General features: G+C 40.4%; 1 pseudogene; it reads right to left on the bottom strand.

Annotated features, from left to right (window-relative positions):
* Nucleotides 1-4564: 4564 nt before the first annotated feature.
* On the bottom strand, nucleotides 4565-18270 carry LOC126705684 (uncharacterized; annotated as a pseudogene).
* Between the last annotated feature and the right edge of the window lie 274 nt (nucleotides 18271-18544).

Here is an 18544-nt window from a genome sequence, read left to right as displayed (position 1 = left end):
AATTTGAATATTTTCAGCCAATTCTACTTTACTCCCCTCCACTCCCCCTCATTCCCCCTTTAATCCAAATGGGCCCTAATTTAGGAACTTTTATCAGAGGAATAGCTCCTTCCATCTAGTAGAATCATCCATTGTATAGCAATACCAAACCATAACTCAAAATTCTTAAGATGCAAAATTTATCTAATGTGTCCACTCTATGGAGAGGGCCTATCACAAGCCAATGGGGCAAACATGCTTGTGAGAGGCCAATTCCATAAAGTGGGCTTAGGATATACTTTCTCAAAACTATGTTAAATAGTCAACGTAAATTCTTTTTACAATAGCCTGGTCTCGTCTCCTTCAAATTAACTTTTCTATTTTGTTCATCCATTTTTCATGCATTCGTTCATTGTCCCTAATAAAATATGAAATGAAAAAATTCGTGACTTGTGAGCAAGCAGATCAAAAGAAGAGAGGAGAGAAAATGAGAAAGAGGGATGGTGAAAGGAAAATATCTATTCAATAGCAATCAGAGTCAAAATCAGAGTCATAATACTCATCATCTTCATCAAAGTCTCTATCAATTTAAAGCCAAATGTGATCCTCATCCCAGCAATTTAATCAACTACAAAGGTAGCTATAAATAGAAAATAAATGGTATTAGGTAGATTTAAATAGGCTACCATTCCAACTTCCAAGTAATAAATCACTAATAAATATGCAGAACCTAACTTTTGATAGCATGAACTCTGAATGATTTCATTTTTTTGGGGGAAAGGGGTGGGTTGAGGGAGGGTATATATACAATAGCAACAAGATGATAGTAACATTAGTCTCATTCATCTCTATGTACAACCTTGTCTTCCACTGAATCCACAACCATCAAGCCTTCCAATTCTCAATCCACCTTATTTTGTGCCCTATAATTCTTCTAATGCCTTTGACTTGGTCATCAGTGCATGACTTTTTTATTTTCTTTTTTTATAGGTAATAAGAGTTTTATTGATAACAAAAGTGCAATGTGTTTATGATTGTAAACTCACAGCAAAGAAAAGAATACAAACAAATCAAATGGAAGATTTAACAAAAATAAGGAAATCAGACAAGGAAATACAATGCGTAAGACCCATAATATGAGACCACTCAAACAAAGTCCTAACTAGTGAAGTCTTCAACAGATCAATAGGTCTCTTAATGTCCTCAAAAGTTCGGGCATTGCATTCCTTCTATACTAACCACATAAGATACATCAGTACCAATTCCAAACAATTGAAAAATAATTCCCCAACCAGTTCCTCCAATCGAAAATAAGAGAGACAACTATATTCGGCATCACCCAATGAACCCCAAACATAAGAAAGACCTCTTTCCACAAAGCATGAGTGTTGATACCTATTTTTGCGACACAATTTTTACAAGCCCAACTTCTTTGTAGCTGAATTCATGTATTATTTTTATTTTTTTAAGCATAACCCAAGCTCATGCAACTTATTGGGGAAATTGAAGGAGTGTGGTTTAGAGAGTATGGGTCAGTTTCTTTCAAACCTTTTGCATGAGCCTAGCCCATATGTGCTACCAAGTGGGTAAGGGACACTAGTTGCACCTCAGGCTCATAGAGAAGGTCTTGTACCTAAAATTTCCATCCCAAAAGAGTTTTTATGCTCTGGCTGACTATGGCTCAAAGTTTTTGCACAAACTCATTTTTCCCTTTAAAAATAGTTGGCTCTCGTTGGCCAACTCCAACTACTAGCCCTTACTTATGTGAATCTGCCAAGAGTTTGAAACAACTAAAAATGAGGAGCCAATGGGGGGCTTAGTCAAATCTTTCCCAAATTATGCATAAAACAAGCTAACACTTTTACCCAACTAAAGCAAATTTGAACCAAACATCAACTTAGCACCTTGGAGGTCCATAGCCTCATCTTTTAGCTTAAAAATCAGTCATTAAGGACACCTAAAGGCTGCTATAAAACTCTCCCTTCAGCTCAAAACAAAATCAACCATGTTTTTCCCACAGAGATGAAACTTTAGAACAAAAGCCCATTCAACCAGCTAACATTCTCACAATTTTCAAGATTGGGAATCAAAATATGGGTACAAGGGAACCTTCCCTCTCTTGTTCACAACCTCTCTCAATTTCCTCTTCTCGCTAACTATGGGTCGAAGTTTTGGACTAATCTTGCATTTTTTGCCCTTTTCCCAAAACGTCCCCAACAATGAGAAAACTTACAACAGAGCAAAAGGTGATCCACAGTTTCCTCATCACACCAACATAGGCAACACCAATTAACAAGAGACAAGTTCTTCTTAACAAGGTTATCTATTGTAAGAATCCCACCCCTAACAGCAATCCATAAAAAGAAAGACACCTTTTTAGGTACCTTAACACACCAAATGCTCTACCTAGGGAAAGAAACAGAAGGGGCTTTCAATAAAGAATTATAAAATGAGGGCACATAAAAAATACCACTATGATTAAACTGCCAAATCAGAACATCATCACCTCTTCCCTTGGTATTCTGGTAGAGACATGCTCAAAAAAAGAGTAAAATCTCCCCATTTCCCAATCATTAAAGTCGTGATGAAAAAGTAATTTCCAACTCATACCTCCCTTATCTGGTGCATATAAAATCAAATAAATATTAGAGCTTCTTGAACCACAACATGGGCAAACAATTCCGGATATAAGTTATATAACTCTTTTAAAGAAATAGGACCGCTCCAAGGGTAATGCCAAAATTGAATGCAGATACCCTCTCCCACTACATACACCACATGACCAAAGAAATTATCTGCATCTTTCTAATTATTCTTCCACACCCCACAACCATGTGTCCCTCTAACAACTCTAGTGCACCAACATCCACTAACCTCCCCATATTTAGTGGCAATAACCTAACGCCATAAATGGGTAACTTCCTTCCCAAAGTGTCAAAGCCACTTCCCTCCCAAGTAAAGCTTGGTTAAAAAGCCCAATCGTCTGAATCCCTAAACCAACTGCCTCCACCGGCCAAACAACCTTATCCCAAGCAATAAGCAGATATTTAAAAACTTCATCAGGTCTCCCCTAAAAGAAATTCCTTTGAATCCTCTCTAATCTGTCTGCTACATGTTGTGAAATAGTAAACAAAGATAGTTAATAAGTTGGAAGGCTTGACAAAGTGCTCTTCAATAAAGTAAGTCTACCCCCTTTTGATAAATATAATCGCTTCCAACTTGAGAGCTTTTTCTCCATCATTTATATAATAGGGTTCCAAATCGAAGCATCCTTGAAATGAACCCCAAGAGGCATTCACAAATAAGATATGGGCAAACAACCAACCTTACAACATAAAATACAAGCCATCCAAGTTCCCAACCTCACCAACTGGCACAATCTCACTCTTACCAACATTTACTTTCAAGCCTGTAATAGCTTTAAAAAAATTCAACACCATCCGAATATATAATAATTGTTCCCTGAATGCATCACAAAAAATAGTATTATCAACAAACAAAAATGAGAAATATGCAAACCTCCTCGCACATTGGGACTTGCTTAGAAACCCCTAAGAAAGTCTCCCTCTTCTGTCCTCTTCAATAGCCTACACAACACCTCCATCACCAACAAGAACAATAATGGAGATAAAAGATCCCCTTGACAAAAATCATAAGAGCTACCAAAAAAACCAGCTGGGGACCCATTAATAAGCACTAAGAAACATACTATAGAGATGCACGCCTTCATCCATCTTCCCCACTTCTCCCCAAAACCCATCATCTCTAAAATAGAGCATTCCAATTTACATGATTTTAAGCATCTTTTTCTCAAACATTCTCATTTCAGCCACAGTTTTATAAACATGCATGTTCCTTGATGGCCAAGTTTCTTATATAACATGTTAAGATAAAGAATGGTTTTAATGACAACACCAAGGTCAAGAAGTTTTTTTTTTTTTTGGAGAATCACCGAGGTCAAGATGTGAATCCCCCAATTAAGCCACCAAATCCGTTTTATAAACAAATGTTGTCTAAAGTCTCCACTTTCTTAATAGGTTATGTAAACAGAGAATAAGGAGATAAAAATTAACACCTTAATAGGTAATGTGTAGCAAGCAAGTAATTGCAAAGAAAAAAAAAAGACCAAGTTATGGCATCAAGATCATGTAGACTTGGCCTCAAAGAGAGGGACATAAACCCCTCTAAACTTATCTTTTTCTTCTTGTGTAGTCCACAAGCAAGACAATGGATTTAAAATATACGTACATAAAAGAAGCTACTCCTTTTTAATAAGTAAATAACGATACTACATACATGCATTAAAAGAAAAACAATAATGACCTTTGGAAACCAAAAAAATAATAATAATGACACTTGGATAGAGGGAAATACCTGCAGTTCTTTTAGCCAAAAACTATAAAAAATAAAAAATAAAAACTTAGATGCTATATGTTCACAGCATTAGCAGATATGATGCTTCTTGTTCTTTTTGCCAAAAACTAAACCACACAATGTCAAAGAAAGGGTGAGAGAAATAGATACAGACTGATGACCATCGCAGTCAATCTACAACAAAAGCCTTCACACTACTAATCAATAATCATCATCTTTGCCGGTTATCATGTATAATGCTACGCTCATCCCAGATTTTACAGGAACATGTTGCTTTCTTGTTCTTCCACTCGGCTCCACAAGTGTAGCAAAACTCATATCCACATCTGCAGAAAGATTGCAAGCATGGGAAAATAAAAGCATTGTTTAACAAATATGACATTAACACAGATGAACAAGAAACAAAGCGAGGTTGACTTTATCTTGACTTGTTCCCCTTGGGAAATACAAAGACATGAATATTATAACACAGTGAATGAAGGTAAAATACCGTCTAAAGGGACCTATAGGCAGGGCCATTTCACTAAACCAACACAGTGAAACCAAAAATCTTGATTTTCTGAATTCTAAATTTATTGGGCAGTATCTCAAAGCAAATAGAGAATATTAGCATTAAGAAATCAAGTGTACGTTTTATCCAAGGCAACGGATTTACCCATGTCCTAATCTTATACCCTATTTGGCATTCGCTGCCTATTCAATCATCTAGTTTTTTAAAAAGGTGCACTCTTTATCCATGTCCTAATCTTATACCCTATTTGGCATTCGCTGCCTATTCAATCATCTAAGTTTTTTTAAAAGGTTCACTCTTTATCTTCTGTTAGTATCTTTCTTCCCTCAGTAAGATAGCTCTTCCATCTAAGAGTTGGAGGGAGGAATATTAGAGTACCTGCAAGTGATGTGATTACAACCTTCAGCTAGTTCAACCATGTGGTTGCACTTCAAACACTGGCGCCATCGATTAGCTTTTTATCTCCTGGATGGGCATTAGGATTTGATCTTTTGTAATCATAGCAGTGTAAACACAAATTTTTCCAATTGTAGAAAATTAAACAATTGAAAAGAAATATGGTTTGCAAATAATAATTTGTATTGATGAATAATGAGTACAATCTCTATTTCAATTCTTTTACAAAAGAATACCCTCTGATTCCATCTTCATTGAACTTGACTCAAACAAGGAATCTTCTTGACTTTAGTTGAAAGATGGATTGAACGGTCTTCACAACAAATCTTTAGCTTTGAGCTTATTAGAGATTTATTGTTCTTCAAGTCTTTGAATATGAAGGCTTTTAGGTTGAAGTTCTTCTGGGCTTTAGAGGCTTGATCCGTTGAGCTTCAAGGATTTGAGATTCGTTGAAGTTTATGGAGGCTTTTTCAGCTTAATTCCAATAGAACTTCACAGAACTTATTTGAATGTTCTTTGTGTGTTCTTGAGACAGAATTTCTCTAGAGCTTTGACGTCTTAGAAAAATTCTTCTTGAGACAGAATTTCTCCAGAGCTCTGATGTCTTCAAAAAATTCTTCTTGAGAGGAGGTATGCCCTCTATTTATAGTGGTTTCAAAGGATGAGCCCCACTTGAGATTGACTTCCTTGTAGATAATTATCTCTATTTTTATTTATTTATTTTAATAGAGATAATGACTAACTATTATCATTCCAATTTAATTGAGATATTTATCTCTATTTAATTAGGATAAATATCATCTTAAATGACACATGTCAACACTTCATTTATCTAATTTAATGACATATTAATTTAAATTTTGTCACTAAATTTTGATGTGGCATTTTATGATTGGCTTAAAATTTTGCCTCCTACAAGCAGGTCATATTCAAATGCCAAGGGGCTTTGCATTTGATACAGAAAAAATTATGATATTTCATGCATTTCTTGGCTCCAGATTCTTCCGCATCAATGTACACATTTTTAGTATATTGTAAAACCTCACTTTTTGACATTAATGCTGAGTACCTGGGATATGGGCAATAAACTTTCTCTGTAGGAGAAATAGATGATTCCTTGATGCGTTGGCTCATGACCTCAACCAAATTTGGTGCCAAGAATTTTCCGCAGCTTTCAATACTCACCTCCGACATACAATTTTCATGAGGGCGCTTTGCCACCATTCCATTAAGTAACTTGACCTCCACATGCTGTTTCATACAAGAAAAGCGATATCTGTGCAGGCAACCATCAACTGAAAATATCTTATCAACATCAATATCTTCAAAGCAAATTACACGTCTCCAAATTTCCTTTGCTAGTTTCTTCAGCCCATATAATTTGAGAAACTATAGCATCTCTTGCATATTTAAATGCAAACTTAAAATAAAATATGGTAACGTTAGAAAAAATATAAGAAAGGTGATGAGATTAAAGTGACATAATATATTTTATAATTTTAAATTATGATAATTTTAGAAAAAATAAAAAAAACCAAAAATTTTAATGTCATATTATAATAATGTGCATCATATTAAAAGCACATTATACCACACCAAATACCGGGATTAGTGAGATTACGAATACCTAGATTATGAATGCCTTAGCAAATTTACTCACCACCCAACAAAAAAAACAAAAACAAAAACAAAAACGAAATCACCCATTATCACATTTCTATAACTCTAGCGTCCTCCATTTTATTTGTTTCATTTCCCACGTGCCTTTACAACAAATATTCGACCATCAAAACCATGCCCACCAATACAGTTATACAAACTTTATTAAACTCAATAAAATAATAATCAATACAACCAAACATATCCACAAACAAAACAATCCAAAATTTACAATAATAAGACAGATCCAACTATTAAAAAAAATGTCAAATTAAAGTAAAATAATAATAAGGTTATTATTGACTCACATATTGGTGAAGCATGTAATCATCACAGAAAAAGGTGACGCTTTTCAAATCCAAGGTCAGAGATTTATAGAGAGATTCAATGAGAGCTTGAAGCTCATCAACTTCACTACCCGAACCGCACCTGATGATCCCGATTATACCTTCGTCTATAGGACGACACAATGACGAGGACAATCCTAGAAACCATCCAACCAGTGATCGTTGTCAAGCTGGAATAGACTCGTCCATCCTTAATCATTAATGAAGCGTTACAAAGAAATGATGAATTTCTATACCGTTGGGGAAATAACCCACCATCAATGTTCTATGAAGGCATTACTGATATGAGAATGAAGTCACTGATGGTCCTGAAGATATATTTGTCCACCCTAGAAAGACGATATACAAGGACAATACTGGAATCAACCAAGCCTGGGAAGAACTGCTTGACAAAGACTCAACCATCGTCCCTCAGTTATGACGAGGCGTTACATAAACAAATAGCAGTCTTCAGTGCCGTTGGGAGATCATTCTGTCCATTTGACACCTCGCATAGGCGTTACAAATCTTGCAATGATTCCACCATTAAAGCAAAGCCAACGGCTAGGAAGAGGACTCCTATATATGCCCATTGATAAAGCCCGAGAAAAAGGTACTCTGAAAAATCTTCAAAAACACCCAAATTACTTTCTTCCCAAGTTCTAGCTATTCTAACTTTGGCATCGGAGGCTCTATGGCAGGCACTACACTGGTGACCATATTTTATTTTTGACTTATCTCTAGTTTAGGATAAGCTGCGGACGATCCCAAGCTGGACGAATCTTTTTACTGACGATTCGAGCATCATCAGTTTGGCGCCGTCTGTGGGGAAGATTACTATTCAGCACGTGATTTGTCCCAATTAACTCACAAGTTCAAATGGAATCCAATACTAGCCCAGATCTTGCCGTATTGGCCCTACAGATTCAATCACTCACAGCCACTGTGGAGGAACTTACCAGGCAAAACCAGGAGATGAGGCAGCGGTTGCAACAAGAAGACAACTGTACAGACGTCAACAGGGATGACGATGAAGATGGTAACAAGAGACGAACCAGCACTCCAGAAGAGGTGAGCCCAGATCTACTCAAGGAAATGAGAAAGGAGATGGATGAATTGAGAAACACCATCAAAGGGAAGACAGACCAAAGCTTGGAAAGGATAGTCAGGAAGACAAATTTGCCTTTCACCGTGGCCGTTTAGGAGTGCCCGGTGCCCTCCAAGTTCTGTTTACCACAGTTAGAGCCCTTCGACGGGCTGAAAGACCCACTGGATCACCTGAATACCTTCAAGACAACCTTGGGTCTTCAACAACCCCCCGACGAGATTTTATGCCGCTCCTTTCCCACTACCCTCAAAGGGGCAGCTAGGGAGTGGTTCAACAAGTTGCCAACGTCGTCCATTGATAACTTCGAGCAACTAAGCAGTTCCTTTGTCCGTCATTTTTTCGGCGGGCAATGTCTGAAAAGGACTGCCGACCATTTGCTTACCATCAAACAAGGAAAGAAGGAACCATTGAGGTCTTACGTAACACGCTTCACCCGAGGAATGCTGGAAGTAGACGAGACAGACGATAAGGTCCAGCTCACGACCTTCAAGGCAGGATTGAAGTCCAGAGATTTCGTGGCTTCCTTGGCTAAAAATCCCCCCCAAAACGATGGCCGAGGCATTATTGAAAGCACAGAAGTATATGAACGCTAAAGAAGCTCTGGCAGCCATTGATGGAGCAGGAAGAAGCAAGGAAAAAGAAGATGATCGAAGAGGACAAAAGAGAGATCGAGCTGATTGACGAAATGACGAAGGAAATAGACGAAGGGAGGACAAGAACCCTCGTCCAATGAAGTTCACACCGTTAGTGATGCCTATTGACCAAATTCTGACGGAAATAAGAGACGAACCATCTCTTAAATGGCCGAGGCCACTTCATTCATCGCCTAGTTTGCGCGACAAGAGGAAATACTGTCACTTTCACAGAGACCATGGGCATTACACAGAGGATTGCAGAGATCTAAAGGAGCAGATTGAAGAACTTATACGGAAAGAAAAACTACAACAGTATGTGAAAATGGGAGATTCCAACAAATACAACCAGAAAGATTAGCACGGGGGTTCAAGGAGAGATGAAGACCGCCCCTCGCCTCGTCCACAGAATGCACTAGGGGAAATTAAAACTATCGCAGGGGGACCAACCACAGGGGGATCGTTCAGATCCCTCAGGAAGTCACACCAAAGGCAGGTAAACAGTGTTTACAATCTACCTCCCCTAAAGCAAAGATGAACAAACCAAGACATGTACTTCTCAGAAGAAGATGCCAGGGGTGTAAAGCAACCTCATGATGACCCACTGGTCATTATGATCATGATCGAGGGTTTCAATACGAGGAGAGTTCTGGTAGACAATGGGAGCTCAGCTAACATTATCTACCTTTTCGCCTTCCTGCAACTAAAGGTAGACCCAAAGAGGCTTCGTCCTTTCGAGTCTCCCCTCGTCAGTTTTAGTGGAGACAAGGTATACCTCAGGGGGATAGTGACATTGACAGTCACTGCCGGCTCGTACCCTTTCCAGATAACCAACCAGCACAATTTCTTGGTGGTAGACTTACCCTCGTCCTACAATGTGATCATAGGACGACCTACACATCGCTGGAAGGCTGCTACTTCCACGTACTGTCTGAAGGTAAACTATCCAACAGAACATGAGGTTGGAGAGATAAAAGGAGACTAGGTGTTGGCAAGAGAGTGTTACCAGGCCGTCCTGGCCTCAAAAGAGAACCATACGTGGACAATCGAGGAAAAAACACCAGAAATCGTTGAGAAGCTAGAAACAATAAAGTTGGTCGAAGGAATTCCAGAGAAGACGACCCAAATAGGGACGAATCTAAGTCCCAGGATGAAGGAAGGGATCATCAACTTCCTAAAAGATAACCTCGATGTATTTGCTTGGAGCCATGAAGACATGCTAGGGATCCCAGCAAGCCTCATCCAGCATCGCCTGAACGTTGACCCAGAAAAGAAGTCCGTCCAGAAAAGAAGAAGAATCTTTGCCCCCGAACGAAACAAAGTAGTAATGGACGAAGTAAATAAGTTGCTTGCTGCAAATTTCATTCGGGAAGTTCACTACCTTGATTGGTTGGTCAATGTGGTCATGGTCAAGAAAGCAAACGGGAAGTGGAGAATGTGTGTCGATTTCACAGATCTTAATCAAGCCTGCCCGAAGGACAATTTTCCCTTGCCCAAAATTGATCAACTGGTAGATTCCACCGCCGAACATAAACTTCTCACGTTCATGGACGCATTTTCCGGATATAACCAGATACAAATGGCTGAAGAAGATTAAGAAAAAACTGCCTTTGTCACTAGCCAAGGGCTCTACTGCTGCTGGGTCATGCCTTTTGGACTCAAGAACGTAGAGGCCACCTATCAAAGGTTGGTGAACCAGATGTTCAAGAAACAGATCGAGAGAAACATGGAGGTATACGTTGATGATATGTTCGTCAAGAGCAAAGAGGAAGAGGATCACTTAGACAACCTCAAGGAGACGTTCAACACACTCAGACAGTACAGCATGAAGTTGAACCCGTCCAAATGTGCTTTTGGGGTTTCGTCAGGGAAATTCCTCGGGTTTATGGTGTCACAAAGAGGAATTGAAGCAAACCCCGAGAAAGTCAAGGCTATCCTAAAGACGTCCTCACCAAAAATGATTAAAGAAGTACAATCCCTCATAGGAAGAGTAGCAGCCCTCAATAGGTTCGTCTCTAAGGCCACAGACAAATGCCTTCCATTCTTCAAGACTTTGAAGAAAGCATTTGCTTGGACGGAGGAATGCGAAACAGCATTCCAAGAGTTGAAGCACTACTTGAGCAACCCCCCACTCTTAAGTCCGTCCAAAGAAGGTGAAGACTTATTCTTATACTTAGCAGTATCTATCACGGCAGTCAGCGCAGCATTGATCAAAGAAGAAAACAGGTTGCAACTCCCTGTATACTACATCAGCCAGGCTTTCCAAGGTGCCGAAGCGCGATATCCTCACATAGAGAAGATCACCTTCGCCTTAATAGTGGCTTCAAGAAAACTTCGTCCATACTTCCAAGCTAATCCTATCATAGTAATGACGGACCAGCCCATCAAAAAGGCGATGAACAAGCCCGAGGCTGCAGGACGAATGGTACAATGGGCTGTCGAGCTCAACCAGTTTGATATAGAATACCATCCACAAACAGCCATAAAAGCTCAAGCGTTGGCTAATTTCATAGCGGAATTTACCACCCCCGAGAACACAGGCGACCAAGAAGACCTTTGGACGATAAACACTGATGGATCATCCACTCAGAAAGGAGGCGGAGCAGGCGTTGTTATTACTTCCCCTGAAAAAGACGTTCTCAAGTATGGGGTCCAGCTCAAATTCCCTATAACTAATAACGAGGCAGAGTACGAGGCCTTGTTAACAGGACTAAGAATAGCTCGGGCACTTGGAGCTAAAAATATCGTGCTCAAGAGCGACTCACAACTCGTCATAGGGCAAGTTAAAGGAGATTTCGAAGCAAAAGAGACAAGAATGCAGAAATACCTCAAACTGACAAACCAGCTGGTAAATACCTTTCATCGCGCAATGTTCGTTTAGATCCCATGGGATCAGAATGCAGAAGCTGACGAGGTAGCATGAAGTGCCTCAGTAGACAACCAAGATAAAATGAATGATTAGAGGCTGGAAGAACAAAACTCTCCCAGTATCAAAGAGTTTCAAACTTTCCCTGTGCATACGTGCCCGGGATGGACGGATCCCATTTTGTCATTCCTCAAAGATGGACAATTACCACCAAATCCTGAAAAAGCCAAGAAGATCCAAAAATGAGTTGCTCGGTTCACAGTACTAAATGACGAGTTTTACAAAAAGGGCTTCTCCTAGCCCTACCTAAGATGTATAGAAGAGGTTGAGGCCAGATATGTCCTGGAGGAGGTACATGGGGGAGTTTGCAGAGATCACATGGGGCATAAGTCCCTTGTCAGGAAGATCATGAGGGTAGGTTATTTTTGGCCCACGATGCAGCAGGACGCAGCAGATTTCGTGAAGAGATGTGACAGTTGCCAAAGGTAATGCTCAACAAGTCTCAGGGGAAAAAATGATAACCATTGCCTCGCCCTGGCCGTTTGCACAATGGGGGATCGACATCATGGGCCCTCTTCCACAGGGAAAGAGACAGATGAAGTTTTTACTCGTCGCAATCAACTACTTCACGAAGTGGGTTGAAGCAGAGGCTCTTGCAACGATCACCGAGGCAAAGGTACAAAATTTTGTATGGAAAAAATATTGTTTGCAAGTTCGGGATACCAAGGACGATCATCTCAGACAATGGTCGTCAGTTTGACAGCAATGGGTTCAGATCATTTTGCTTGAGCCTAGGTATCAAAAACAAATACTCATCACAAGGACATCCTCAGGCCAATGGACAGACGGAAGTAACCAACCAAATCTTGCTCAAGATTATCAAGTCCCGGTTGATGGGGGCAAAGGGAGCATGGCCCAAGGAATTGTCAAGTGTCTTGTGGGCTTATAGGACGATGGCACGGACACCAACAGGAGAAACACCCTTCAATCTAACATACGGCACAGAAGCAGTCATCCCAGTCGAGGTAGGGCTTACTAGCCTCAGGAGAGAGTTCTTTGACGAACAACGCAATGACGACCAACTGAAGCTGAACCTTGATTGCCTAGACGAAGTCAGAGACCAAGCCTCCCAAAGAATGGCCAAGTACCAGTAGAAGATGGCCGAATACTACAATCAGAGAGTAAAACTAAAAAGATTCGACATCGGGGATCTAGTCCTTCGGAAGGTGACTCCTGCAACGAAAGATCCAACGCAAGGCAAACTTGGTCCGACTTGGGAAGGACCCTACAGAGTCGTCCACTATTCACAACAGGGAAGTTACCACCTAGAAGACTTAGGAGGAAAAAGGCTACCTCGTCCATGGAATTTCAAACATCTAAAGAGGTATTATGAAACAGGAACCATAGCCTGATTGTATAATTTGATTTCGAGCTCTTTAATACAAGTTATGTAATAAATGATTATTCAGAATTTCGTAAGTTGTTACTCAGCATTTCACAAGTATTATCCAGCAGTTCATGCGCTCTAATTATTTCCTTCTCGAAAGACCGAAAATGTCGTCCAAATAAAAAAGACGATAAGATTCCTTAGATGGATGTACATTGTCCAAAGCAAAAAGACGATAAGATTCCTTAAATGGATGTACATCATCCAAACCAAAAAGACAATAAGATTCCTTGAATGAATGAACATCGACGACAAGATTCCTTAAATGGATAAATATCGTCTAGGTAAGGACGAAAAGAGTATTTTTCTTCTCAAAGTCCCCATAAGGACGAAAAGAGTATTTAAACAAAAATTCTTTAAGTCCTCGTAAGGACGAAAAGAGTATTTTTCTTCTCAAGGTCCCCATAAGGACGAAAAGAGTATTTAAACAAAAATTCTCTAAGTCCCCGTAAGGACGAAAAGAGTATTTTTCTTCTCAAGGTCCCTATAAGGACGAAAAGAGTATTTAAACAAAAATTCTCTAAGTCCCCATAAGGACGAAAAGAGTATTTTTCTTCTCAAAATCCCTATAAGGACGAAAAGAGTATCTAAACAAAAATTCTCCTAGTCCCCATAAGGACGAAGAAAAGGCATCTACGATTGAAACGAACAAGGGAAATACCAACAAACATATCATACATAAAAAGATGCAAGTTGTTCGAAAGCACCATAACATACCAGGCATAAAAAGATTGTTCGTCCAAAAGCCCAAAAACATATAGGGCACCAAAAAAAAAAAAAAAAAGATGTCTTGAAAAGTGGAGCCTGGTTAAGCCGGAGGTGCATCGTCGCCACCCTTGTCTGCCTCTGGAGGATCTTCACGAGGAACCTGAACAACTTAAGCCACCTCGTCTGCCTCAATTTCCTTATCAACGACTTCAAAATCCAAGTCTTCCAGATTGGTTCCAAGTCTGTGCTTCATCAAATACCTCCTCAGTAATTCAAAGCCCTTAAAGTGCCACTGGAACAAAATAGTATTATATTCCTCTGTCGTCTGGAAAGCAAGGATGGCCTTAGCAACTGCAGCCTTCATCTTCTGGCCGGCCGATGCGAGAAGTTTGTCCTTCTGCTTCGTTAACAACTTCTCAGCTTCAAATTGCTCGGTCAGAACTTTAACTTGCTCCTTAAAGGTATTATGAGCATCCATAGCAACAATCAAGTCCCTCTGCAACCTCGAAGCTTCAGCCTCCAAAGCCTCCACTTTTGAAGTAGCCATAACTGCCTTCTCTACGTTCGCCAAAAATTGAGTAGTAAGATGCATCGTCTCTCCCAACACCTAATAGTAAAGACTACCGTCAAAACTTGAATCAACAAAGAAAGAAATAATAGAGTAAGGGGAAAATTACCTGGACGAACTCGTGAACATTCTGGCTCACCATCTCGTGGGAAGGCACCAGGTAAATCTCCTTCATTTCTTCAGGAGTTAAGAACTCATTTGCTTGAGTCATGGCTGCCTCAGCATCAGCCCAAATAGAGGAGCCCACTTTTTCCTTGCCCTTGTACCCTATTTTCCGCTTCTTTAGGGCAGGGACCTCCTCAATAGAAATGGTAGGAGAAGCTATCCGTCCTTCATCCAAAGTGGGGATGGACAAACCTCTCTCAACTGCCTCTTTCTCTTTTTCCTTCTTCGTGTTAGTTATCCTTAATGTTTTCTAGCCAATACTTGAAAGAGGTTCATTCTTCTTCGCCTTAATTTTGGCGTACATATCCTTGTTAAATTTGCTCATCATCTCTGCACCAAAAAGGAAGAAAGATCTAAGAACTCAAAAAAGGAAGAAAGAAAAATGGACAATCACGCACGTCAAGACGACTCACACTTCCTCTGTTCTCGGTCGATCGCTTGAAGGACGTATAGTGAAGGCTCAGGACCTAAAAAGTGACGGGCCAATGTGCGTGGATCAACCAGCTCGTCAAAATCGTCGATCGTCCTCGCGTATTTAATCGCCTCCTAAACTCTTTCTTCAAACTGGCTCTCAAGATCAGGACGCTCCTTCACTGCAAAAAAGAAAGAGAAGACACACATTATAAGAAGGACGATCAAAATCAACAAAAGTAAAAAAAAAAAAAAAAAAAAAAAAAAAAAAAAAGGGAGGCATAAAAGGCAAACGCACCAATATGAGGGGTTTCCCACCGGCGCAGCAACCTAGGGACATTTCCCTAAAATTCGTAGGGACAAAGTCTCCCAACCATCGCCTGACACAAAGAAATATCTGGACTTCCAATAACGGAAGGACGAAGGAAGGTCAACTACAAGACGAGATCTCCTATCCCAGGGAACAAACTCATAATATCCAAACTCCTTGGACATTTTTAGGTGATAGAGATAAGTAAACTCGTTGAGAGTGATCATGTCTCCATCCACTATGGTTGTCCAAATCACCATACAGCTTATGACGATCCTCTAGGAGTTCGGCATAAGCTGCCCGGGGGCAATATGTAGGTGATCTAAGAGTTCCATAATGAATGGGTGGACGGGAAACCTTAGGCCACATGAAAAAGCAACTTCGTAAAAACAAACCTCACCACGGGCAAAGGTATAAGCCTTCTCACCCTTCCTAGGAAGACGAGCCCTAGTTTCATCAGGAAACTGGAATCTATCCCTAAACCTATTGAAGACATCCAGCTTCAAGGTACACTTTTCTTTGAGGGCGTGAAAGGGACGGGACGTTGCAGAGGTAGAAGGAAGAACGAACAAAGACGGAGGAACGGAGGTGGCCGTGTCCCTAACAGCCCCATCCGCGACAACACTGGAAGACGAATCCCTCTCTTGACCACTCGATCCCAACTCAGACTCTATATCTTCCCTCCTAAGGACCCCACAAACTGATTTAAACCAAGACAAAGACTGATGCAACAAAGGGTACAAATCACCTAAGGCTAAATCAAGGCCACTACCCCATACAACGAAACCCCCAATTTGTGGGTATTGATCTCTAGAAGAATCTAACAGCCCCCCTAAGCAAGCAAAAAGAAAGGCAATAAAGGGAGAGATATGCCTAAATTCAATGTAATCCACCATTCAGGAAAGATACGCAATCCCAAAAAGGAAAATAAGAATGCGAAAGAGAAAAACGCAGTACAGCCAAAAAGAGAAGAAGCGTAGAAATAGGCAAACATACCTGAAAATAAGGAGGGAAACCCAAAAAGGATGGAGCGAGATATGCAGCAGCAACAGTAAACTCAGAGAAATCAAACGGAGAGAAAGTGGAGAGAAAGGAAGGAAGTCAGTGAAATCAAACACAAAAGGAAAGTGAAAAGATGAAAGAGTTAAAATAAGTTTGCCTTGAAAAATGCGGGAAAAACTGAAAAGGCAATCACCAGAAACAAGGACTGTTCACTGATCAGAAAAGGACACCTAGCCACGATGCGTGCCATGTCGCCATAAGACCATTAATGCGGAGAACATAACCCCAAGCATTAGAAAACTTTTCAAAAAAAAAAAAAAGGGGGGGGGGGGGGGGGGGTCCCCTCGTATTCCCTGGACCGTTCGAATTGTGGATGACCACGAAATAAGGGGGCAGCTGATGGTCCTGAAGATATATTCGTCCACCCTGGAAGGACGATATACAAGGACGATACTGGATTCAGCCAAGCCCGAGAAGAACTGCCTGACAAAGACTCAACCATCGTCTCTCAGTTATGGCGAGGCGTTACATAAACAAATAGCGGTCTTCAGTGCCATTGGGAGATCATTCTGTCCATTTGACACCTCGCATAGGCGTTACGAATCCTGCAATGATTCCACCATTAAAGCAAAGCCAACAGCTAGGAAGAGGACTTCTATATATGCCCATTGATAAAGCCCAAGAAAAGGGTACTCTGAAAAATCTTCAAAAACACCCAAATTACTTTCTTCCCAAGTTCTAGCTATTCTAACTTTGGCATCGGAGGCTCTGTGGCAGGCGCCACACCGGTGACCATATTTTCTTTTTGACTTATCTTTGGATTAGGATAAGCTGCGGACGATCCCGGGCTGGATGAATCTTTTTACTGATGATTCGAGCATCATCAGTCACCATTAAGGCAGCCCTAATGGCTAGAAGGAAGAGGAAAACACTTGTATAAATACCTACCCATAAGGTCTAAAAGAAAGGTACACATACACTCAAAGCACACTACGTCTAACATTCTGTTATTCTAGTTATTCTAACTTCAATATCGAAGACCCTGTGGCAGGTGCCACACCAGTGACCACTTTCTTTCTTTTCATAGCTTGACTTGTTGCAGAAACAGGATTAGCTAAGGACGACTCCATTCAAGACGAACATTTCTACTGACGATCTAAGCATCATCAACACCATTTACCAAAACTTCCAGATTCTTCCTCGATTCCAGTATTAGATTGTCTCTTGAATAGCAAATCGCAACCCCTGCACTAGCCACATTTACCATCATACCCTTAACCGTTTCTTTGCTAACCAAGCCCTTGAAATACAACCTGAAACACTCCGATTCTACCAAATCCTTTGAAGAAGAAGACGATGGCATGGTCGCATGGTACGGAGTATGGAAATTGTGGCCGTCTTTTTCCCATTGTTGGTCCGGCGGCGAGTTTTTGATCGTGGATCCGACGGTCAAGATCCTCCTTCATTTTCCTCATCTCCGCCTTGCTTTGCTCGCGGTCATCGAGTTCTTGCATGAACCTGTACATGTCTTCAAGCATGAGCACTATGGCGATGTCCAATACGTCGTCATCCAGGGATTGTGGTATGAACACTACGTCGTCGTCGTCGTCAGTTCGTGGATGTGGATGTGGATGTGGATGTGGAGGAGTGCGTGAAGAGCTTGCAGCTGTGGGGTTGTGGAGAGTGAGGGAAGCGTTTATGGCTTCTTGCATTTGGAGTTGATAGGCGACGTCGAGGTCAGAGTCTAGGGTTTTCGCAGCCATGAGCTCTTGGCTTTGCTCGGTGAGTGTGGTGTACAGGTCGTCCATGTTTGGTGTTCTTTTCTTTCACTCTCTTTGTGTTCTCTCGCTTTGGAGGGAAAAAGTGTGTGTAAGAGAAAATGCTTGGAAACTAGTTGATCTTATTTCCCTAAAGTATCTTTCTAAAGATGAATTTTCTCATTAGAGTCCACTTCATACCAAATTGGTATAAATTTTAAGAACTATTTTTACAAATATTTTATGAGAAAATATTAAAATAATTAATTTTTTGATAATTTTTTTTATAAAAGTAGTGTTAAAAACTTTCCTAACATAGTTTATT

Source organism: Quercus robur, chromosome 1 (assembly GCF_932294415.1).
Source record: "Quercus robur chromosome 1, dhQueRobu3.1, whole genome shotgun sequence".
NCBI lineage: Eukaryota > Viridiplantae > Streptophyta > Magnoliopsida > Fagales > Fagaceae > Quercus > Quercus robur.
This window is presented reverse-complemented; position numbering and strand designations above follow the sequence as displayed.